Genomic DNA, 24,779 nt, shown 5'->3' with positions numbered 1-24,779 from the left:
TGTGTTCAGTTCTTCATATTCCAGCAAGGCAATTTAATGGTGAAAAGCTTTCACAGGAAGGTATGACAGAGCAGCTTCCTACTCAAAATCTTCCATAACCCACGACGACAGCCAGTATTTTTGCGATGGTTTTTGACAAAGTTTCCTCACATTCTTTGCACACTTAATGACCTTCTTGCTTAACTTCAGAGGTTTTGCTTCCACTGTGCATTCCTGGGTAAGCTGCAGAGTAATCCCAGATGACACGGTTTTGTGCTTGGAGAAGACAGAGACACACTTTCAGGTTTCCAGGGTACGTGGAATTGTATTTCTCCTTCGTTCTCTTGGCAAGGAGAGCGAGCTCTTCTCACTCCCCTGGTGGAAAGGGCAGTCACCTTCTTCTGCTGTTGAATCAGCAAAACATTGGATGGGTTTCTGTGGGCTTTTCCAACACTGCTGATATTCCTAGCTCATAAAGGGAAAGAAAGAAAAGAAGGAAATCTCCCACGTGTTTCCCATGGAAAATACATTGTGCCTCCTCCTGCTGAAAGTCCCACAATGGAGCAACCTCCACGTGACTGTGGCAGCAGGTAAAGTAACCCACCTTTTTTTTCCCCTCGGCTCCTCTCCCCAGGTGAAGAGCCAGGGAACTATGTGAGTTACCACCTCCACACCGGGCACCCTGGCTTCCCCCCAGCCCTCTGCACCTTCCCCTCGTTCTTCAAGCGTTGGCCGCTCTTCCCTGTTCGGCCGCGTCGGTCCTTCAAGGCAAGTCCCTGCCGGGAGCTCGAGGACAGCACGTCTAGTGTCTCTGACCCTGTGCTCCTCCTGGCTGCCCCCCATCTCCAAACAGGGACCCCCTTTAGTCTCAAGCCTGGTGCCTCTAGGTGCTGGCAGAGGAGGACAGCTGCCCAAGGCAAATATCTGATATTCTGCCGGAGAGGCAAGGTCACGGGTAATGGAGTGTGTGCAAGGCTAATGTGACCTCAGAGCACTTTAAAGGGCCGTATTCTTTCCTTCCACGCCAAAGGAAGAACTATTGCAGGCAATTTGGCAGGAACTAGCTGGCGATTAATTGAGCAACAATTTCAACTATTGTAAGGCTCTATTGTGAGGGTATTGATGGCAAAGTGACTGATGCCTCCCGAGCTGCAGGTAAATGTGATTCCTGGTGCTGGAGTCAGGCTGACCGAAGGGGAGTCAGTAACAACAGGGACTTCTGCTAAAGAAACAGGCTTTTGTAGGAATGAGTAACAGCAATATGTACTATATTATCCATAATATTACACGTATCTCTGTGTTTCTTGATTTTTAAGAGGGAACAGTCCAGTTCAAGCCCAGACAAACAGAAGCAGAAGAGCTAGCTTGCAGCTAGCTGGCTCTTGATTCCAGTAGCTAATGTTGCTAAAGGAAGCCCAGGTTGGAAATGTCTGACCTTCCCCCTTCTGTGCCTTGGTTGCCGTATCTGGAAATGGCTGTTAATGTAGGATGGTGTGGGGAAGAACACTTCTGGGGAGAACCAAGGAGGGCAGCATACCTTTTGCTGTGTTGGGCATCCTTGTCCCTCAGGGCTCCTTCTCAGCCTTGCTTCTCAAGTGCGGCTGGGTCTTCCGTGGCCAGTTGCTGGAAGAAAGACCCCCGAACATGGAAAAGCAGGCTGCAGTGTTTGAGAAGGCTGCCAGGGTACGCTGCTGTGCCTGTCCTCCGTGGCGGTGTGGGATTTGTTCAGCTGTCAGTGCTTGTGCCTCTCCAGTCATCTTGCAAGCCCGGGAGGGGGAAACAGATACATCGAAGCAGGCGATGAACATTATTCATTATCCTGATTTTGTGGGAGGGCTCAGGAGTTCAAGTGCTGTGAGGGAGTAATTGAAGCACTAAAAACAAAGAGCTGACTTGTCATGGCGCTTGAGAGAGGAATGAAAAAATAAATGGGGAGAAGGGAGTTCAAATGTGTAGGAGAATGGCAGTAGCTGAAATTTCAGCCTGCTTGAGAAACCGGCTCTCTTCTCCTATTGCAGTCTCAGCCGGAGATTTCGTGGGGGTGCTGCAGCTAACTTGCAAGCTGGATGGAATTGACAGAAGCACAAAAGGAGTTTTCCTTACTCCTGCCCCAACATCTGAGGGGAGGGCTTGTGGGAGGTGTTGCTCCCACTGGGCATGGGAGCTTTCCTGCTGCCTCCAGGGACACCTTTGGTCCCCTGCAGTCCCTCCCTCAGCACGCAATGGTGGAGGCTGTTCTCAGTGTAGCCTCCGAAACTCTGGGATTCACCTCCGTCCTCTGTTCACCAGATCTAGACACAATGATTTTGGGGTCAAGTGGTAAAACCCACTTGTTGTCCGGACCTCTCTCTGGTGCTGGCAGTTCACAGGGCACTGTAGTGCATGGCACTTTGCTTAACTTTCCCACTGGTGGAAGACATGAAGTGGTAAGTTATTCATCTTTCAAATGAGATCTAAATCCTAAATCCTTGCTAATCCTTGTATCCATAGCGCAAAACCATACAAATGACAGGATGTGCAGAGCTTCAGCTCATTAGGAAGAGGCAATTATGCAGCCAACTGCAGCACTGGGCAGTAGTGGGTAAAACTCAGATGTTTAATTTGGTGTGGAAAAAATGAGGTTCAGAACTTGTATTGTCTAATTCCCAAATTTACAAGCCTGCCAAATGTATCAGGGTACTGCTAGAATGAATGACTTCTGTTTTTAGCCAGAACTGATAGTCTCTGTGTTAGTATAGCCCTCTCATTTGCAGTCCTGGGTGGGTTTCAAGTGGGACAAAGGAGAATTTCAAGATAAGTTGGAAAAATCATAGCAGGAAGGTGAGGAAATTGTATGATCTCTTCTGGCTTCATAAACCAGCCAGTCCCAGATGGATCTGGGCTACGGGTATAATCTAATTCCCATACTCCTGTTTCCTCCTATGTAATTTCTCCATATCGCAGACTACTTCTGTAAGGCAAATGGCTGTACTGGATTGGGTGGGAAAGATTAAACACAGTAGAAAAGCAAAGCAAAGCTTGATACATTCAAAGTATCTTTCATGCTTTCAGAAGCCTTTCCCTACCCCTTCCCTCGGTACTACTGATGGATACAGCCTATCTGGAAAACGGACATGCTTACGCTACTATACAGAGTGGGTTTTGAGTGAGTCCTAAAAGATTTTAACTCATCCATCAATTGATTATATTGTCATTGCTACATAAGACTATTCAGCATAGAGCATCTATTACTGGGGCTCTGATTGAAACATTGCCCTTGTTGTGCAGAGCTATGTAACTTTGTCTCTTTGAAATGAAATGTGAAATGTTTCTTATCTTGCAAAAAGACAGATTTATTCTCAGCCCCTTGAAAAACAGGTACGTGAATCTGAAAACATTTCTTTTAGCGGGTCCGTCTACAGGTGCTGAGTTTTCACCAGTAAGGCTTAATTCCTCCTTCAGCACCAGCACTGTGAAGTCTGGCACAATGCAAAGAGTGAAACGCATGTGTCCTTTCCCCGGAAACTTTCCATTTGGTGGCTTGCGCAAGCTCGCTTGAAGGCTGTAACGGAACGAGGTGGAGATTTGGATTTTTGGTGTGCGTTTTTTGTGTGTGTGGTTTTGTGTTTGTTTTTTTTTTTTTTTTTTTTCTTTCCCCCTCCCCTAGAAGGTTACTAGACCCTCCCAGCTCCCTTAGTTTTTCAGGAGGGGCTCCCACGGCTGTGGGAAGCTCAGCCCTGGGGCCGGAGACCCCCGCAGCCCCCGCCGGGGCTGCCCGGGGCGTTCGCCCCGCCGCCGCTGGGTGCCAGTGCAGCCCCGGCGTCGGCAGCTCCCGCCGCTCGCTGCTCTCTGCAGCTTCTCCCGGCTTCTTTTCCTCTCCCTTTCCTTCTTTCTCCCCCCCCAGCCCCCCTTTCCCCTTTAAATGCCGGCAAAGTCACTACTTCTGGGCAAGCCGTGCCCAGAAGGGAGGCTGGGGGATGTAGTGGAAGGGGATCACTGGGATGACTGGGAAAAGATCGAAGCTTTCCGAGTCACCCAGAGCTGTGGCCGAGCACACGCTACTACCCTTCGGTACCGCTGAGCGTTTGTGACCGGTTTTGTGCAACACCTTTGGTTTCGGCAGAGGGAGGAAAGAGAAGTACCTTTTTCTGAAAACCAGCTCCCTTCGGGTTATTTCAGGTTGGACAGTTCAGAAACCAATTGTATGTATCGAAAGGCAAAATTAGGCTGGGGAGGCTGTAGATGAGGATTCTTGGAGAGTTTGTGACTCTGGCAACGGTAGTTTATTACTTCTACAGCACTTTTCAACCAGCAACTTCACAGCTGCTGCACCAGTGGCTGGGAGGCAGAAAGGTACTAACTTCACCTCCAAAATAAAAGTAAATGAGCTACATGCAAATAAACTGGCCTTCTCAGGGAATTCACAGCAGAATAGGAAAAAGAAGGCAGAACCCCCAAATCCTGCATACCACTGGCTACATAGAGAAATGCATAAACATAACCATTAGCACAGCTATGTCAAGATATTCAGCCTAGAGTCTAATGCTAGGTGGTCTTCTGAAAGTTATTGCCTCTAGCTAGTGTTATGATACCTAGCTTATCTGAAGCTAGGGATCATGAAGCTGCTGTTCAAAAGCACCTCTGCACTCCTGGAAAATTTTCCTCCATCAGATAGTACGTTTGGTGGGGTTTTTTAAGCAAATCGCACAGCCTGAACAGAGGATAGTGCTCAATGTAAAGTTGTGTTTCTTCTGCAGACTGAAAGCCTGGAGCCTGCTGTCCCTGAAATGGCTGTAAACATCTCATAATGCTAAGGACTATAGATGGGCATCAGGAGGAGCTCAGGCTTTAAAAAGAAGCCTGTCACTGGGGCATCATTTCTCCAGGAGCTGTCAGGAGCACTGTGTCTTTTGAGCGGTTCCCGTTCACAAAAGTAAAAAACATGTCATTATTTTGTGTTCCCAGGGAGCCAAAAGGAGGCAGTCCACCCCAGGCTGCCTTCAAAAGCAAAACCCTGCAATCAGCAGCGGCAGCGCGGCGCGAGCTGAAGGGAGACGTGAGGGAGGAGGCGGAGAGCTGCGAATGATGGACACCCATCGGGTGTGGATTTAAAAAATGCCAGTGGGAATGGCTCTTGGTGGTGCCTGTAGGACAGAAGCAGGTGAAATCGGGCACGTGCTTGACAGAAGTTGTCAGCTCTGTCTCATGGACATCCTGCTCTAAAGGGTGAAGGCAAGGGGAAGGGGTAAGCTGCAGAAAATGAAGTTTAGGCCCAGCTCCCCAGGCTGGTGTCCTTTCCACGAGGCCACAGGGGAGGGTGTGTGGGGAGGGAGGAAACTCTTGCAGACCCGGTCTGTCGACCCTCGAGTTTCAGCCCTCTCTGGAATAAAAACCCAAAATTCAATCACCCCACTCTGTTGAGATACTTTCCATTTTCCTCGCTGCTACTAGAACTAAAAGCCTTCGTGCAGAAAGCGATGCTCTCTCTACCTGTGTTTTCCTCTCTGGAGCCCGAGCCTCTCCCTTTTCTTTCTTTGCCCAGCCTGTCTCCAGCATGTCAGCACACAATATCCTTTTCCAGGAAACACCATACGCACTCAGTGTTTAAAAGCATCACGTTTCTTCCAGTTAGCATCCAAATAATGCTAATTCTATTTTCCTGACTAATTCTATTTCCTTTGCTAGCCCTGCTGATTATGAAGACATTTGTGTATAAATACAGGCATTCTTCCCCCTTTATCATCCCGATTCCTTCAGCGATGCTGCGATCTAACGCTCGTGACATCACAATTCATCACCGGTGACTGCATTACAGATGCAGCTGGCACCAGGCAGTCTTTAAATCAGGTGGTGGGAGCGGCAGGCACCCGATAACAGAGCAGAAAGCAGAGGTTTGTGTGTAGATGATGTGGTGGCTGTTAATCTGTGTGGGACACAGGGAAGGTAAAAGCGGTGGGGTGTCTAAAATGTAACACCGGGCGAAGTTTGCCTAAGCAAGATGGAGAGCGTGCTGTAAAGTGACCTTAGTTGTCCTATACAGACAGCCTAGTTCCAGTTAACCAGTTGCGTGCCACTGGTTAACTGCTGTCGCTTCCCACACAGGCACTCACCCCCATCAGGTTTGCAGGACTGGGGTGGAGGTCGCCTGGGAACCAAAGTAATCCGGGGGGTGGTGCGGGGCTTGGCTCCCCAGCACCCTGATCTCGGGGCGAGGGTGACCGTATGCTGGAGGCTGGTTGTCTTTGGTAGCTTAGTTGGGGGGCGAGAGGGAAGGGTGGTGAGAGACAGCACCTCTAAGAGGTTGAACTGCGTTTCCATTTTGAACTCTCAAGTGTGAATGCAAATTGCAAATGTTAAACGCTGTTTCCCAGTAGTGAATATGTTTTCCATTGGTGCATCACAGTCTGTTAACACCTGAATATTTCCATTCCCTCTCCTACTCTCTTTTTTGGTTTTCCTGAATTGATGTCTTGCCTTTTTTTTCCCCCAAACCCCATATCATAGGTGTGCCTATGTAGTTGCAATGAAGTGAAATAATGTTTTCAGGTAGGAGAGAAAGTATGGCAGGAGAAACCCCATGTGCATCACTATGATAACAGTGGCAGCCTTGGTTTACGCTTGCAGGTTGTCACCATCTGAGGTGGTGGTGACCACTTCAGGCATAACCTTTCTGAGCATTTGCTTGGATGGAGGAGACTGGAAGTGGGGTAGGTGCTGACCTGGTATAACAAACCATCGGTTTGCAGCAGTGCCAGGCTACCCGCTAAAGTATCTGCAAATATAGACGTCTGACTGTGCTGCTTAAACACGCTGGTTGCGTGGTCAGCTGCCAGGATGCCTCAACCAGCTGCCCGTGAGGTGGCTTCAGGGTGGCAATGGCAATTGCTGTGACAACTGCCACTGTCGGGATGGAGTTGCATGGCCCCTGCGCCTCTCTGAAGGAAAAGGACTTAGCCGCCAGCTTGGTCCTCTCCTTGTCCCTCTTTGCCCCTGGCAGGAGTCAGTTAATTAGAGCCTCAGAGCCTGTTTCAGAGGTTACGTTCTCTCGCGGTTTCGAGCACGAAGCACTCGGACGTGGCGAGCCCGCGAGCCCCGGCCATGAGGCTGCCTCTCTCTGTAGAGCAGCCGGGCTTTGGTACGCGCCTTTGGGATGTGGCCGTTGCTCTCGCAGGGGGTCCTGCCCCGTGGGAGGATGGGGAGAAGGTGGGGGCTGGTGGGAGGTCTCGTGGCAGCCAGGGGTTGCCTTACCCTTTCATTTTGGTCAGGGTAAATGAGAAGCGAAAGGAGAAGAGAACTCAGGAACGTGTGCGTCTGCTGCTACCCTGCCCTTCAGCTGATGCGTCTTTAGGAGTTTGTCTTTCCACGTCCTAGGAGTACCTCAGTGCCAGAAAATGAGCTGAGCTCTCCTCTCTGTTCTTCCCTTTTTTACCTGTGCCCCTCTGAAAAGGTAAATGGTGGCTGCAACATTTTTAAAAAAACCTATTTATTTGGCTGCTGAGAGTTTCGGTGATAGTTGGGCCGTGTTTCTCCAGGTTTGTCAGCAGCTAGAGATTTGTCTCCTTATTGTCAACTGAGGCTGCACTTTCAGCTTCTGACTGTATGGTCCAGGCTAGCGGGAATAGCATCGTGCCTTGCCGTTGATGAGAGTGGCAGGACCGCAGCTGTGGAGCCAAGAGGTCTTGCCCCCAAACATCCAGAATTTCAACTGGTGGGAAAGAGAGTTGATTTCCTGGGTATGTCAGATAAACATGGATCTGGCAGTCTCTCATAAAGCCAGACCTGCTCATCAGCAGTATTGTTTATACGTGGTGTGGACCTATGTTTTATTTTTTCAGCCTGGGTAGGTGAAACAGAGCTGGGAATGGGCCACCCGCTTGGCTCTGGGTACACGGCTCACGGGGTGCTCTGCATTAGAACCTGCTCCTGGTCACACATTTCAGCTTGAGCAATAGACGTATCTGCAGAAAGGGATTGATTTTTTTTCTCTATTATTTGTACTGGAATAAACCTCACTTCCCACTAAAGTCAATGCTGTTACTTCAGTGTAAAAACGAAAAAAATCCAAACAAACCAACCCACAAAAAACCCCCACCACAAAATTGCAAGAAAAAGGAGGCAATGGTTTTGGTATATTTTTTTCTGGAAGGTAAAACTATCTTTTTTAATCTTTGAAAATGATAATAGTTCTGTTCACGAGCGTTAAACCCAGGAGCATTCAGTGCCTTTTAGCAAAGCTTAGAGTTAAGATCAAACCTTTTTTTTTTTTTTTAATGGCAGTAGTAAACAGCCTGCAGGGCGTGCAAAAAGGGAATGGCTGAAAATTTTTCTTTGCTGGTGACTGTTTTAAGTCATGTGGTGGTTTGGTCCTTATTTACTGCACCAGAACACGCTCGCTTCTTAAAATAGTACAGAGGGGACAGACAAACAGTCAGAGTAAGGGCATTAGTGTAGTGTCAGTTTTCCAATAGAGCTGTGAAGACATTAGCTATATCTGTGGATATGAAAAAATACATTATCGCCTAGTGCCTCTTAAAACTAGCCAATTTATTTATATTCTTCATGGGTTAGATGTCTATTGCCAGGATTTATGGCAAACATCTGAACTAAAGGTAGTTGTAGGTTTGACAACAAAAGTGATAAAGAAGCTGAGGAGGGCAATGAAAATTGATGGGGAGAGAGAGTGATGAACAGCAAAAGTGCCATTACGGTCAAGCGATGGGGTAGAAGGTGGAAGAGAAAGAGAAATAGGCTGTTTGCCGTAATTTGGGTACCTTCAAACCACCTTGTTCAGCTGCCTGCAAACACCTGCTTACTTTATTTACTGTTGCACTTCTTGGTAATGTCACTGCAGTTGAGCAAAACAACTTAAGTGTCTATGCTGGTGCCTTTTTGTTTGTGAGATGGAATTTGTATATTTTTTTCACTTTTCCCAAGAATAAAAGAAAAATATCCCCCATGCAAACAAAGCAGGGCTGTAACTACTAGGACAAAGAGCTAAAAATTAATACCAGCTTTTAACTGAAAAAATACTTTCTTTAGTGAACAGGGCCAATGTGCAAAAAGGGATCTTGTTTTTACGGACAGAAGAGGGAAACTGGTTTTGGAGGGTAAGTGGATTGTTCGATGGATGTAGGTTTTCCACTGGGTGCGAAGCTCACAGGGAGGACTTGCAAGTCTATTATTTTAACGCCAGCAGGGTGCAGGTGAATTGGTTTCTCGTGCAGTTTATAAAAAAAACAGTAAATGTTGTGACCCCTTTATATACATAGTGCTTTTACTTGTGGCTGCCTCTGATGATAATGCAGTTACTTGTGGAGGCAGCTGGTCTTAGTCAGGCATAATGTAATCAAAATCTAGCCACTAATAAAAATGAAAGAAAAGGGTAAGAGAGAAAAATTTAGCAGCCTCTCACATCACTAGTGAAGTTTTGATGACTTAAAATGTCAAAAAGAGTGGACGCAGCATTTAGGGAGAGTTTTTAAAAGCTTTCCCCCCCTCCCTGTGGCTTCTGCAACCCTAACACTGCTGCCTAGTGCTGGTAGTTGTAATAAAAATGAGAACTGTGTTCTGTCTTCTTTACCTAGATTAAAATATGGAGAGAAAGTGAAAATACATGATGCTGGAAAGCAAACTAGAGAAACTTCAGAACAGGGAAAACATCAGACTGAAGAAATGCTATTAGATTTGGGAAATCCTGCTAGCTGAAATTCGGTTAAGCTCTGGGTAGCGCCACAAGAAAAGTCTCCTTTTTGCTCATTTCCCATTTTATTTGTTTTAATTTAAAAATTGCCAAAGAGGTAGGAGGTGGACAGATGCGCTCTGTCAGACCTAGCAGGAGTGGGTTATGAAACTTAAGTGAGTACTCCTTGTCTGCTTCAGCATAAAGTCAGCCAGCAAATTTAAATCTCCTCCAACAAGGATTTAAATTAAATTGACTGCCTTTGCACTGGGGCAAACCAGGAGCATTCATATAATCAATTAATGTGGCTCAGCTTTGGGGATGGCAATCTCCAGTTGAGACAATAATGAACAGATGGGGCTCGTAGCTTATTAAATTGCTACCTCCGTGGCATCTGTGCCATGGACTAAAATGCAGGTGGGGTCACGTTTTGCATAAATGTATTGCATGACCTTGGGCGAGTATTTCAATTGCTTTCTGCCTCAGTTTCCCGTCTTCGAGAAAGCGTTTAAAGCATGAACTCTTTAGTGCCTATTTAGGAAGATGATTCTCTCCCAGTGGCTCAGACCTACATTTGGAGTTGCTGACAGTAAAATAACGTTGGTTAGATGAGCTATTTTAATAATGCTTTAGTGCTGATGTAAAGCCCTAGTTTAGATGCAGCTATATGGGCAAAAAAATTGTGGCGTTCTGCTGATTATTTAACATTCTTTTGGGGAAGCGGTGTGTTTCCCGCAGAAATGAGGGAGTGGTATTGCCTGCGTGATGTGCCGAAAGCACGTGTCAGCATGCTGTGCCTCAAAGCTCCAAAATGACCAGAAGTGATGCGGATAGATGAGTGCCTTGCTAAACCTGAGGCAATAGATAACGCTGAGAGGAAGGGTGTATTAGCTAAATTTTGGCTCTGCGGCCATTCAGCTTATAGATGGGTGGCTGGCAGGGCGAGCTCACCTCTATGCCACGTACTGTGGGAAGATGTATCTCAAGTCTCAGCTAGAAGGGTTTGCCCATATAATCACACTTGAAAGCCTCTTCTAGCAGAGTCTAGGCCTGAACAGATCTCTAACCCCCGCTGCAGTACGTTCCCAATCTCACTTGTGTCTTTTAACTGCTATAATGTAATTGCTGCTATTAATAATAAACTGACAGGCTCTCTTTAAATAACTGTAAGGCTGATAGACTAGTATCGGTTGGATGCTTCAAAGTTTGACTAACAGCAGGGAGAGGGAGAACAGCTCCATTCTCAGCTCCTCATGCAGAGAAGGGCTGGCACCGGGAAGAGGCGACGGAGGGCTGACACGTGGCACCGCGACGCCTCGGGGACTTTCTGCAGAGCATTTGCTGAGCAACTTGCCTGGCTTCTTTAGAAAAAACCCATGCTTTCACACTGACAAGTGAAATTTTGGGGCTCTGCTAGAAGCCCTCTTGACTCGAAGAAGGATTTTAGCTGGTGTAAGTTTCTGCTCTCTGTACGTGTGTGGCCGGCGGCTGGCAGAGGCAGGGTGGGAGAAGATGCCCAAGCCCAAGGTGCCCCTCCATTCCCTCTCCTTGGGCGAGCTGGGCCGCTGCCCCGGCGGTGAGGCAGACTGCCCACAGAGACGTGCTGGCAGCTTGGAGAGATGCTGCGACCCCGTGGGGTGTCCCCAGGGAGCTGCGGTTTAGCCCAGGCCCCTCAACGCCCGCAGTCGGGACGGTCTGTTTGTGTCGGTTTTACCTGTTTTATCCATAAATGGAGCGTCTTGAAAAGGGACTTGGGCAGAAGGTTGGGACCTGTGGGATCACTGGGGCCAGTGATCAGAGCAAAGAACGGAGGGGCGGAGTGGGGGGTACCCAGGGGGAGATGAAGGCACCTGTGCTTTAATGCCCTGCAGGTCCCTGACAGGCAAAATCCACCCACTCGAGAGAGTTATAATCAGGGGAGGGTATCTAAATCTGACTTGTCTCCGAGGCTGGGACCTAATGTCTCACTTTCAAGGCTTCTGTGGTTTCCCCCCCAACACTGCCAGCCGTAGCATGCTTCTGCAAACGGAGTGTTGTAATAGCAAGCATGGCAGCATCAGCGTGTGGGTGCAGCACTCTGGTATGGGAGGGGGAAAGCAAGATAATGAGCCAAGGAGAGAGAAGCCTGGCGTGGGTATAAGCCGTAAAAGAGCTCAAGTGTTACCTGGGCATTTTGATCCAAGTAGCTGAATTATTTTTTGGATGATCTGCCATGTTTATATGAGAACAAAATGAGTTTCTAGCCAGCATGGACATTTAGAGTCGTTTTTGAATCCCTTTCAAAGCTTCATTAATATCTGCAATTACAGCCAGCTACAGTGCACTTGACCCAGCGTGCTAGTGTCACCAGGCTAAGCTGAATGAATCAAAAAACTTCTTATCACAGACTCTGACCCTGCTTTGGTTACAGACACAGGGGATGAGTAGAAAAATCCTCTACCTGCACCAGACAACCAAATCCACACAGCTATGTTATATGTGTTCCTTTTAAAACCATTTCTGTTTCCTTATAAATGCCTTTAATACTTAAATGTGATTATGGCATTTCTGCCATATTTAAACTGTTAAATAAAATGATGGTTTCCAGTGATGAAAACAATTAAGCACGCAGGATATAATGAAACTTGATAGAGCCTCCGCTGCTGTCCTCCCTATTAGCGTGCACAGCTGCGCATGTGTGTCAGCATTTGCAGATTAAAGAAGCAATTAATCTGAGCAGGGTGGACGTGAAACTGTTGCTTAAGCACACCAGCAGATTGTGAGCCTCAGTCCCTGACTTTTTCGTTAAGGTCACAACTCAAATTGCAACCAGCTATGTAAGTCTGTTCTTCTCAAATCCCATATTTCTAATCAAATTTAAGAGCTGATACTGGTGAATTACATCCCGGTGTCATAAATCCACATTGCCAGAGATTTATGCACCTAGTGTTAACTGACACAGTGATTCATATCTGCTACGATTAAGAGCTGAATGGCTTTATAGATCTTGATATAGTTTCCAAGGGGTTAGATTACTAAACCAACAAAATGTCAAGGAGTAGCATTTAATATTTTTGCTCACGAACAAGCCTCGTGCGTTTGGACAAGCTTACGAAGGCTCTCAAGCGTTTGGCACAAACAGTGCTAATAGCTACAGCAGTTGGTGCCCGTTGCACTCTATGGGGGCTACAAGATTTGCAGAGCGCGTTCTCGGGAGCCGAGGGTCCCGCCGTGCAAGCAGGGGCTGCGAGGTCCTTCGAACACCCTTGCGCCCTGTGCGAGGTGGGAAGGAAGCGGGGCGCGGAGCTGCCTGTTTAATTTCGTTTTGAAAATCGTATGTTAAAGACAGTGCTATCGATGATCTACTGAATGTACTGACACTCAGAAAGAATGGAGAAAGGCGGTTTATAAATCACCCAATATCCACTTTAGTCTGCTTTTCAATTTTCATTTCTCAGAAACACAAATTGCAGCTGTTCCTTAAGGTGTCTGATCTATCCTCTCAAGAAGCCAATTTCTTTTTTAATTTCCTCTGATGAGACTCAGAAGATGCTGGATAAATTATGAGGTGAGTTCTTTTATTTATTTATTTTTGAGGCAGCCTTCTGTGTGAAACAGGTCATGGTTTGCTGCTTTGCTGCCAAGGAAAGTGCTCATCTCTTAAAGCATTCTTGATGGGAGCGTTGCCACTGAGGAGCATAAAGCAAAGAGGCCTCCGCTCTAGCTGGGGTAAAGAAAATATAATCAGTAAAATGGGTAATCGGAGCAGGTGCGAGACTTGAAATTAAGCAAACCATTTTTGAAAGGGAAGGAAATAGTGATAAGACCTGAGCTCCAAAGGCTTTTACTGGCATATTTATTGCACCCTGCTAACCTGCAGTTAGAGAAGTTCCAGGTCTAATTCCCAGCGCACTCCATGATAATAAAGGTATTTTATTAAAATATTAGCAACTGGGAAGAAACTTTGCAAAATGCTGTAAGAAAAGCCTTTCTGCATAAATAGGATTATGTGGAAGTTTTCAGTATGGTAATTTAGTTGGGGATTTTATTATTTTTGCAGTTGCTATGGGACTTTAAAGCCAGGGATGTAAACAGAGAAATGAAATTTTTGGAACACGCTGCTGCATTGCACATCACCAGTCATTGCTGTCATGCAAAGCTGTCCTGTCCACAGTAATGGCAAGGAGCTAGAAAAGCGAAATGAGAATTCCTTTACATGGCAAAAAAGGGACGTTATTTCCTAATAGTGTACTACAAAAACCAAAGAGGAATCAGAGAGGAATCTGCTGGCAGCCTATATTATTTCCCCCTTTTTGTGCAGAACTGAATGTATGGTGCAGAGTGTTGATGTTATTATATAGGTTAGTAATAGAACTGAATTTACAGAAAGCCTGTATTTCACTTTTGTGTAGTTTGTTAATTATCTGTACAAACAGTCCTTACTACAAATGTGTTTACTTGAAACTATCTGAGCAGGATTTGAGGATGCGTTTCTGTTAATGGGTTGTCCAGGAATTATTTGTCTAGTCTTTTCCCTGTCCAGGCACCTTCCTGCTTTTGGCCTGGTGCTTGCCTATAAAGCAACCTGCCGCTGCTTCACCTCGCTGACGGGAAGTTTGACGTTTCCTTTAACAAGAAGGGTGTCTGAAATGGCCGCCCAGAGCCTTCCTGGGCAAACCTCCCAAAACATGCTCTTGGACAAGTTTGCCACCCTTTCCCTTGTCAGGAATGGTCTTGTGAGTGCGGCGTGTCTCTTTTTGCACGGAAAGGATGTGTAAAGGGGTATGTCTGACAGTGTAGAAAATTTGGGTTTTTTATTTGGCCAAGCACTACTGCAGAGCCTAAATCTTGTCTGTACCAAATGTGTTGTCCTCTCCCAGTTCCGGATGGTGGGAAAGCCTGTGTCAGAGCCCAGAAGCAACCTGTTGTCAGTGATCCTCTACTATTTGCTCTTTGCCAATTCTTGCTACTGTTCTTCTTTATGCTTCTTTTCATATACAGTGCAGTTTTGGCAGCAAGACCAAAGTCTTCAAACTCATTTTCAGAGGAGATGAGAGCGACCAATTTTGTTGCACTCAGGTTGAAACACGAAATTTCCTGCTTTGACTTAGTTTTCCTGCAGACCACAATGAATTATAGACCAGGAGGTGAAAAGGAGGACAAAAATATAAGGGAGGTAAGGAAATATAAATAAGTGAAGAAGACAGGGAAAGAGAGGGAAGAGGAAAGGGGGATGAGGAAATAAACTCAACTGTGCAGACCACTTCTGAATGGCTTGGAAGGAAAATTAGTGAGGAAAATGAGCTGCTTGTGATTTTTTTTGTTACTACTACTGGGAAAGCTCCAGAAACCTTCTAACGATGGATGCTGTAAAACAAGCTATTTCCTCCTGTAAGCTCATGAACAGAAATATGCATTACTTGTTTTAGCACAGGTATACAGGGCAGTACACATTCACGGAGAGCTGTAGATAACCGCTGGAAATAAAGTAATGCTTTCTCTAGCTGCTGGTGGTACCTAATCATCCCCCTCATCAGCCTCCCTCATGAGCACCTTTTTAAAACAGATTTGCCCTCTGAAGTGCCTGGAATGGGGTAATTCTGCAAAGTGAAGCCTGGAAAGAAAGGGAGAAAAGCGAGATGCTTACCTCCTTGCTATCAATGGCACTTGCCCATTTTCCCAGAGGCAGCCCGTGGTGTAGCAGTTATCCAAACCCAGGTTTCTTAGGCTGGCAACTTGACTACAGGACTACCTACAGCAACACTTACCTATGCCTTTTGGACTTGCTTGATGTGGGTTTTTCAGAGTTATGTGTGCCAAAAATTCACACAAAGCTCTTGAGCAAGCCTGGTTAGGCCAAATAATCTGATTTTATGGTCATGTTATCAAGACAATCTTCCAAGGCTTTGGGTTTGATTTTGTGTTTGTTTCACTGTAATAGGGAGTGATGTGGGCATGAGTTGTGGGGAGATAAAGCTTCAGCTGCAGAATTGATGATGTTTGACCCTATAAGTCTGTGCTCAATTGAGTCATATGCTTCTGTATATAGTGAAAAGGATAAATATATTGAAATGCAGCCATGGCAGGCTTGAGGCCAGAATGGCCATGAATCTGACACGGGGTCAAGCATTTGAAGTTGCATATAATCAGTCAAGAATATAGATCCATGGTGTGACTTTTCATACAGTAGCAACACTTCATTGGCAGCAAAAAACAGAGGGGAGAAAGAGGCAGAACATCTCAGTGAAGTGTCTGGTTAACCGTATTAGAGTGTGTGTGCGTGTGGGTGATGTGGGTGGGAAGCAAATGAAATTCAGTGCCTCAAAAGCTGGAGCCACTGCTGCAGAAAGTTTTGTAACAAGTACCACAGGAGGCAGGGTATTGTGTCTCCCCATCTATTTCCTCACTTCCCTACTGGGATTGCCAATTAGATCCAGCTCTGATGGTGGCTTTTTGACACTTCTGCTCACTGGGAAATGGACTCAGACTAGTATTTCATTGCATTTAGGCTTTTAAACAACATCAGAGAGAAATGACTTTCAGCTACTCTGTCTGAACTGGATGTGAGCCAGCGTTCCACACAGAAATGGAGAGAAGGTCTTGGTTTGACATGACTATTCCCTAGTGTGTGACAGGCTTTCTGCAAATGTACTGGGTGCCCTCATTTACCTATATCTAGCAGAAGTGTGTGCACCTCAGATTATTTTAGGTACTGTCTCTACACTTAGAGCATTCATAGACAAAAACCTAGTAGAGGGGAAAAGGAAAATCAGAGGGGGAAAGGATGAGATTTTAAGTGGAAAGAGTTTTGCATCCAATTCCCCATGAAAATGAACAATGTTCAGCTGAATGCCCTTTGTACCTTGTAAATTTGACCTTTGGTACTCACAAAAATAATGCTGCAATTGAGACTTCAGGCTAAGTGCCTTTTTCAGACATCAGCTGATGCTTTACATACCTATCGTATACCTATTTGTATATGCTGTGTGTATGTATGTGTGATTTACATTGTCTGTGCTTTCTGAATGTTGTAATTGTTGAGATATACTGTAGAGAGCTCCAGGATGGGAGGTACTTCAGGGGTGTTTTTCTTAAAGACTTCCTCTCAGAGTTTTCCAGTTGCTTTTATCTAGCTATTTTCCTTGCATGACGTAAATCCGTTTCCTCTTGTCTGATGTCCTGCGGACATAGAGAAAAGATTGTTCCCTTTCTCCCTGCCACCTTTATGAACTTGAAGACTGCTGTTACACCTCCTTCTACCACCAAGTGTTTTCTTCCTCTGGGAAAACAGCCCCGCTTCACTCAGCGTGCAACCTGCCATCGGAGGATGTGTTTTCCAGGTCACTCATGGCGCTCTCCTATGTTGTGCCCACTTGGTCTGTATTTGCCTTCAGGCCAGCGGTTCACAACAATGCGTACAGGAATCTGACATAAGTTGAAGAAGATCAAAATGATGTCACTGTGCTTATATACCTTTGTATAATGTGCACCTTCCTCGTGCCATCCAGACATCACGGACTAGTGCTCTGCTTGTGAGCGGCACGAGCCCCAGCCCACGCTCTCCTGAGCTGCCACCCAGCAGCATCTCCCCTGCTGATGTGCTCCTGCCTCCGTGTCGTGCTCTGTGTATTTGTCCCTACCGTCTCCTCCTCCCTTTTGGAGCATTCCTCCCATTTGTCAGGACAATTCTGGGCTCTCCTCTGCTGTGTTTTCTCCCGGCTGGGGGGGGTTTATGTGGGGCCCATGCACCGAGGGCCAGCTCTGCTTTGGGACCACAGAGAGGCACAGCTGATTTTTTCCAGCTGATATGTACATGTGCATACCCACACCAGGCTGGTTTCAAAACTCCTGCATTTATATGCAGACTCACTAGCAGGATTTCTGCCAAACTAAGAACCTCTTCTATTCACTTTTTTAGGATGTGTGTGTGCGTGAGCTTACCTCACTGCTTAACTTTCTTCTATTGACTGAGGATGGTATATTAGTAAAACTTTCTTTTTTTTTTATTTCAGCCTTTTTCAAGCTTTGCTTTTCAAAAAATTTCCAGTAGGTATAATGGAGCAGGCAAAACAAGTGATGCCAAGAGCAGGAGAGAGAAGAGTTGATGGTGTGTGTGAGGCGCAAGGACTTAGATATAGCTACCTGTGTGCTGATCAGCAGGGTTTTTGGGACACAGTAAGTAATACTGCTATTTGCTCTGCTTATAAACAAACGCAGTTTAAATTTTAATTCCAGGATCTTTTCTCACCCTGTTCTATAATTTTTTAAGTCATTCGGCTGTAGCAAATGAGCTAAAATGATGCCTGTCATCAAAGGGAATTAGTTCCATCCTTGGCTGAGGTGGGGATGAGCTGGTGCTGCTGAGGCACTGTACTTCTTATCTTGATGTACTTAGGGACTATGTAATCTTCCAAAAGCTTCAGTCTAGATCTGGGTTTTCACTGAAGAAATGAAGAACAGGGGCTCTAGAAACTGGCTGGGGGGAGTAATGAGCTTGCTGCTGCCTGGTGCCTCTGGGTGTGTAACTGGAAGCAATGTCAATAGAGGGTTTCTAAACCTGGGTGCCAGGAGGAATAGAGAAACCCTTTCTAAGTGAGGTGAGAGCTGTCCTTGGCGGTGGTTGTTTATACCAGTGCTGCTACCCCCAGTGCGTGGTGATAGGCAGTAAATTAAACAAAAGAAGGTCTGTTCGTGGGTTTACGTGGTATCCTTCTGACTAGCTTGTGAGACATCCAGAGGCCACAGTTCCTGAAAAGCCACGGGAGCATATCTATATCAGCTGTGAGTGTAAACAGAGACGGGTTGCAAACAGGAGTAAATGTTTGGCTCCCACTTCCTTCCGTCATAACATACTGGGAAAGACGCAGGCTTTATACGCGCGATTGCCTGTGGCTTTGGGAACATTATACTCCGTGTCTGTAAAATCAATCCATCTCCTCTCTGAAACTGCTTATTTTGGTGTCAGTTTAGGAGGTGGGATATTCTTGATGAGTAGGTCTCCATCCAGAGTCATGTGCCATCAAAACCTTCCCGCAGTGCTATGGTTCTGGATCTGGGCTCGACATTCGGTCTGGTCTGGTAAATAACATGAAAGTACTAAGGATGACTCATCAGTAGGGAAATTCTTCAGGGTCCTTGATCTTTTGATAGCAGCTGAGTCTGAAAATCAGACATGAACTTTTCTAAAGCGTATTTTGGCTCTCTCAAGGGCTGCAATAGAATGACAAACAACATGCTGCTTTCTTTATTGTTTCAGTTCAAGGACTGTCTACAAAGAGTCACAGCCTTGTGCTTAGCATTACACAAAATTATTCATTTCCTAGCTATACAGAAAAGTGATTGAATTGCAGATGATTAACATATGTTGTAGTTTCTTTTCTAATGCCTTCCTGTTTTTTTGTGGCATACCTTGGTAAATGGCATCAGAACGCTTTGCTTTCAAGGGGATGTCTCCCTCAGAAACCTATTATCAAGGCTATTTCAGAAAAGTTGCTCTTGCTTGGTACATCTGGTAGACTGTCTCTAGAAGCCAAACACATCGTTGCTGCAGCAACTTGACCTCCTCTAGTCAATTTATTCTAGCTCCTAGCTATATTCAAAGATTTTTTTTAAAGGAATCCTCTCCAGAGTAAATGCAAACCTCTTCACTTTGAGCAGTTGTGCTAGGATAAAGAACCCCATAACACTTTTCCTTTAGAGAAGCCTTAGTTTCTTACAATCAAATCTGGCTGCTGCACTTGATCATGGTCAGCAGTATAGAGATTTTATTAGCCTGTATTTGGCATATAGGTGCTACTGCTGATTAGCACACAAGTGAGATAGGCTGGATACAGCAAACTGTCATTTAAACTACCAAATTCTTCTTTGTCTTGTTTCTGGCTTGTTTTAGAGACAGGTACACTGGTGATTTTATGTTCAGAGTTTTGTTCTGAGACTGAGGCAAAGACTAATTCAAGTCATTGAGCAGTGCTGCGTTTTAAGAATTTTCTGATATTTTGCAGTGTTAATTGCCTAATCATCAGAACAGCAAATGTCATCTCGTATAAATGAATAGACGATGGAGCCAGAAGGGACTGTTGTGATCATTTTGTCTGACTTACGGCATGACATAGACCCTAGGACTTCTTATATGAACTGGAACAAGACTTCAAAGAAGACAAAAAATCTGATGTTGATTTAATCACCAGCTACAGAGAATCAACCAGAACACTTGGTAAATTTTCCAGCAGCTAATTGCTGCCATTGTTAAACAAATAATTGCACTGCACTTCATTTCTCTTCTGTCCCCTTTCAAATTGGGTCTTTTGGTCGTATTACACTTTTGTCTGATGAATTGACAAGCACTTTAATAATGCTGTGTTCCTCATCTCGGTCCCTAAAAATCGTGATCAAGCTTCACCCTTAACTTTCTCCTTGGTAAAGTGACCAGTAGACTCCTCAAGTCTCTAACTCTAAGGGAAGTTATTTTGTCTTTTATAATTATTATAGCTTTTTTTTCAGTGATTTGTAGGTGTTCATCCAATTCTGGGCTCCCCAGTACAAGAGAGAGATGGTGCTACTGGAGAAAGTCCAGAGAAGGGCCACAAAAAGGATTGAGATGCTGGAGCACCTTTCCTATAAGGGAAGGCTGAAAGAGCTGGGACTGTTCAGTCTGGAGAAGAGAAGACTTGGGGGGATCTCATCAATGTGTATAAATACCCGAAGGCAGGGTGCAAAGACAGCGGAGCCAGGATTTTCTCAGTGGTGCCCAGTGACAGGATGAGAGGTGATGGGCACAAAGTGAAGCACAGGAGGTTCCCTCTGAACATCAGGAAACATTTTTGCCCTGTGAGAGTGACCGAGCTCTGGCACAGGTTGCCCGGAGAGGTGCTGGAGTCTCCTTCCTTGGAGATATTTAGAACCCATCTGAACGTGGTCCTGAGTGACTGGCTCTAGATGGTCCTGCTTGAGCAGGGCGGGTGGACCAGATGACCTCCAGAGGTCCTTTCCAACCTCAACCCTTCTGCGATTCAGAGTCTTTCTTACGTGGTAGTCAGCAAGATTTAACACAGTATTCTGGTAGGAGGTGCCTTAGGGCTAAATACCAAACACACAATGAATACCACACCAGGCACGGGAAACGAAGGCAAAGAGAGGTGAGTTGAGCCATGGAGGAACGCAGTGTCAGAGCCAGGGCAGGACCTGCTGCACTGCTCTCCTTGCTCTGGCCCCATTGCATATGCACAAGGCTATGTTTCTTATAAAAATAAGACCCAGCTGTTTCAAGGATTTTGACTAGAGAATTTCAAAGTGTTTTGTCAGTTGATTTCCAAGTAGGTGGCAATCTGAAGCGGAGAAAGATGGAGTGACTCGCACGATGTCATCCAGCAGCTCAGCCACACACCTTGCTACAGACCTTGGCTTTTTAGAAAACCAAAAGCAGAGATGCATCCATACCTCCCCCCCTGCCACCATGCAGGAGCAGGCTTACTCAATAGCAAACTCCATTTGCAGAAGTGCGTTTGAATTGGGTTGAAACCAACCTGGGTGTGGAAAATTTCCTCCAAACTCAAAGGGCAATGATGGGTAATGAGAGAAAAAGAACCTTAAAGGGACTTAGGGTTTGCATTTAACTGAGATACTTTTCTGTGCCTGTCAGTTTATTGCGCTGCAGGTTGCTTTTTAGCCAGGTCAGTGGTTTGTGGGTATCTAGTCAAATGAGTGGCAAATTTTTGCTCTGAATGCAATGCTTCACCAAAGCTCCATAGATTTACGCCGCTATAAGCCTCTTGGAAATTGTGCTTTCTCTGCAGACCTAACAGAGGTTACGAACAGTACTTCTGAAATCAGCATTTAAATAACATTTCAAAACCACTAGAAAACTCATTATCCTGAATATATAGTTTCAGCAGTCATACAAGCAGTGAAAACACTGTGAAACAAATGTGCAACTTGTAACTGGGAAAAACCAACAGTACTGCCTAAATACTGTATTGATAAACATCCAATTAGCCACTAGGCACCTTTACACAGCAGTGTGTTTGCTGAAACTTGGTAAGGTAAGAGCAATCCAGAGGTAAGTATCCATCTTGTTGCATGGGGATTTGTTTCTGAACTTGCCACAGAACATGATAAATACAGCCTTTAACAATACAAGTGAAGACATCTTGCGGTTACCCAGGTTTACCTAGGAATGTAGAATAAAACCTGTGACTACCATTAAATGGAGTCGCATTTTTTCCATTTTAATTCTGGAAATGTAATTCTCAGTCCCCACAAGACTGGAGTGCATGTACTCACGCACATGTGCATATATTGCTTTCCCAAATCCCCTCTGACCACAGGTATGCCAAGCTACTGGAAAAACAATTCTTTTTATGCATGTTTTAAATTACTGCTGTCTGCCTATTCGTCATGAAGAAAAGCGAAGTGTGAGGGGCTGTAGCCTGGTCTGGGCCAGGGAAAGGACCAGTAGCCTCTCTTGCCCATGAGCCCTGTCCATCCCAGTGTGGGGACATCCCGAACCATATAGTAGGGTCGTGGCCATGTCCCTGGAGAGCTTCCACCCTCTTCTCCCTGCCTTCGCCATGCGATGGCATTATACCAGCACATCTGCCACTGTCGCGTCCCAAAGTTGGAACGACTCAGGTTCGTGGATTTCCTTTGTCAGAATTAAGGTGAAACGACACCAGGGGATTTCAAACAACAATCAGCATTTATTCAACCTAGCTAACTTTGTCCAGGTACACATGAACTTGTTAATATGAACCTTGCAACATGTCATTAAGCCGCTGTTTGAGAAGAGGAGGGAAGTGTAGAAAAATGAAATGGAAAAAGGAACATGAAATGTATCAGAAGGAGAGCCCTCCCGTTGAGTCACGAGGTTCAGAGCAGACCCCCTTGCTTTCTGGACTCCTTCTCAAAGAGGAGCTCAGGGGCAGCTAGATGCACTCCTAGTCTCAGACTTGGTCAACGGTTTATGTTTCAAAGGATGAGGTGTAGACACTGTGGAAAAGAGAGAAGGAAAAGAGAGAGAGAGAGTGAGAGAAAGGAGAAAGAAAGAAGAGAAGGGTTTCACCAGTCCTGGGTCCAGCGTTGGTCCAGCCAGCGTAGAGATCCAGTTCCGGAGGGCGCGCACTGACGATTCGTTCTCTCCTCTTTTATAGTGTGTTAGTTGACGATCTCAACATGTGCAGTTCCCACACCTGGGCTTCACTGGAATCGATCAGTGAGCTTTGGGGGGGGGGTGTTCATTGTGGAGTTGCCTCTCTTTTCCTGCTGGCACGACCACTTAAGATAGAAGCACCGTCCCAACTTCCATGGGGCCTTCTTCCTCCAGGAAGGCATAAATTGTGCTCCTTCTCCTGGTCACTTAAGATAAGGAATTGGGGCCTTGGAGAAGTGTGTTCCCACCCTCCGTGGGGCCCTCTCCTCTGTCCACATTGTCCTGTTCACAAAACTCCAGCATTTTTACAGAGGTCGTTTTGTCCACCAAAGCTCTTTTAGCGGATGTTTGAGACATTTGAATTTGTCAGACCGTCACAGCCACGTGTTTGGAAACACGGGAACACACAGTGCTCCGGTGAACCTACCGGCGATACTTAATGGTATGCACCCCTGCGTCTGCCTGGTACGGATGTTTGTTGGATGGCACTGTGCAGGTAGCGACGTAGATGGGGTGGGAAACAGACCTCCACATCGCTGGTGAATAGAGCAACGTGGGCCTTTAAACTTGTGAAAGTGCGGAGCTGAGGTGTGAGGTGGGGCTGGAGTTTGCGTCGAGGTTGCTGAAGGACAAGCACCCTTTCCCTTCCTCCAGTGTGTCTTGGGCAGACCCCAGGGAGCTGGCAGGGGCGATGCTTTTTGCAGTGCTCTTGGTCAGTGAAGCACTTTAACTCTGAACACATCGCTCTCAGCGAGGCAGGGCTCCTCGCAGGGCTGAAACCATGCCTGTCCCCGGGTGATCGCACCACCTGTGTTTTAGTGAGGTGTCTCCTACCCGTCCTCACCACTTCTTTGAAAAGATGCTGGCATATTTTGTAATTGACATTTTCTGTGCCATTTTCTTCTTTTTCAGGGCCGGATGGTGACCCATGACCTATCCCTTCCTACCTACCCCAGTGACTCTCGGGCATCAGGGGAAAAAGCTTCTGCGAGGAGCCATTCTCTAAAGTCAGTGAGCTCCCACAGACTTGGCAAAAGCGTTTAGATCTTCTTTGTTACCATTTTTATTTCTTTACCCTCCCTTCTAGGTGTTTTACTAGTTCTTTGTTTTCCCAATCTCCTTTACCAGCAGTTTCTGTAGGCTGCGTTTTTGGGGGATTTTTTTTTTTTTTTTGCCTTCTGTGTAAAGCAGCGTGATTCACTTTGTAGTTCCTGTTTAGTGACCTCTCCTGGTTCCTCACCTCATGTTCTCCACTGATCAGACCTATTGGTGATTAGATGCTCAGCAGAGGTGATTGCGCAGCCTTTGACTCCTTGCATCCCCTGCTGCCTGGATTTCAAAGAGGTAATCATTCCCAGGGACCTGCCACTGACCTTTCGCTCAAGCTTTTGTCATTCACCTTTTACTGTCTCCTTTCTTAAAGAGCTTGAAGTATCTGGATTCTTCTGCTAGGGAAAAAGGACACATGCACTGAAATCTTAATGATTTTACCATTCTTTCAGGGTACTTTCACCTGAAATGATATTGGATAGTAAGTCTGTAGCACATCTTTAATACCTTTTGGAGTGAAATCTTCAGCTCCTATTCAGAGATCCCCTTTTTGTTCACTGAAAAACAAGGGGACGGTCAGTGAGATGGAGAGGTGGTTCAGTTCAATACCTGTCCTTTTTAACTCCTACATCCTGGCAGCAGCGAGTGGAGTGGGCCTTATTGCCAAGCAATGTGACTCTTTTCGAAACTTTAGCAGGATTTCAAAAGGACTTGGGTGCAGACAATGAAGCTATTCCCAGTGTTAGCTGTGAGCAACTGAAACAAACACGAAGCTGAGGAGGAGATCTGAGCCCTCAGTGAACCACTGACTTGGAGATTGGGAGGAAACTTTTTTTCCTGGGTCTTACTATATCGTTTCTTCAACCGAAATGTCTGATGCTGACCATGAATGCTAGACTGCTGTTTGGAATCAGTCTATCTATCTTTGCCATGAATTGCAAATAACATCCAGTGCCGTAAAGACTGAGA

Source organism: Buteo buteo, chromosome 8, assembly GCF_964188355.1.
Source record: "Buteo buteo chromosome 8, bButBut1.hap1.1, whole genome shotgun sequence".
NCBI classification, from domain to species: Eukaryota; Metazoa; Chordata; class Aves; order Accipitriformes; family Accipitridae; genus Buteo; species Buteo buteo.
Note: the sequence above shows the minus strand (reverse complement) of the source record.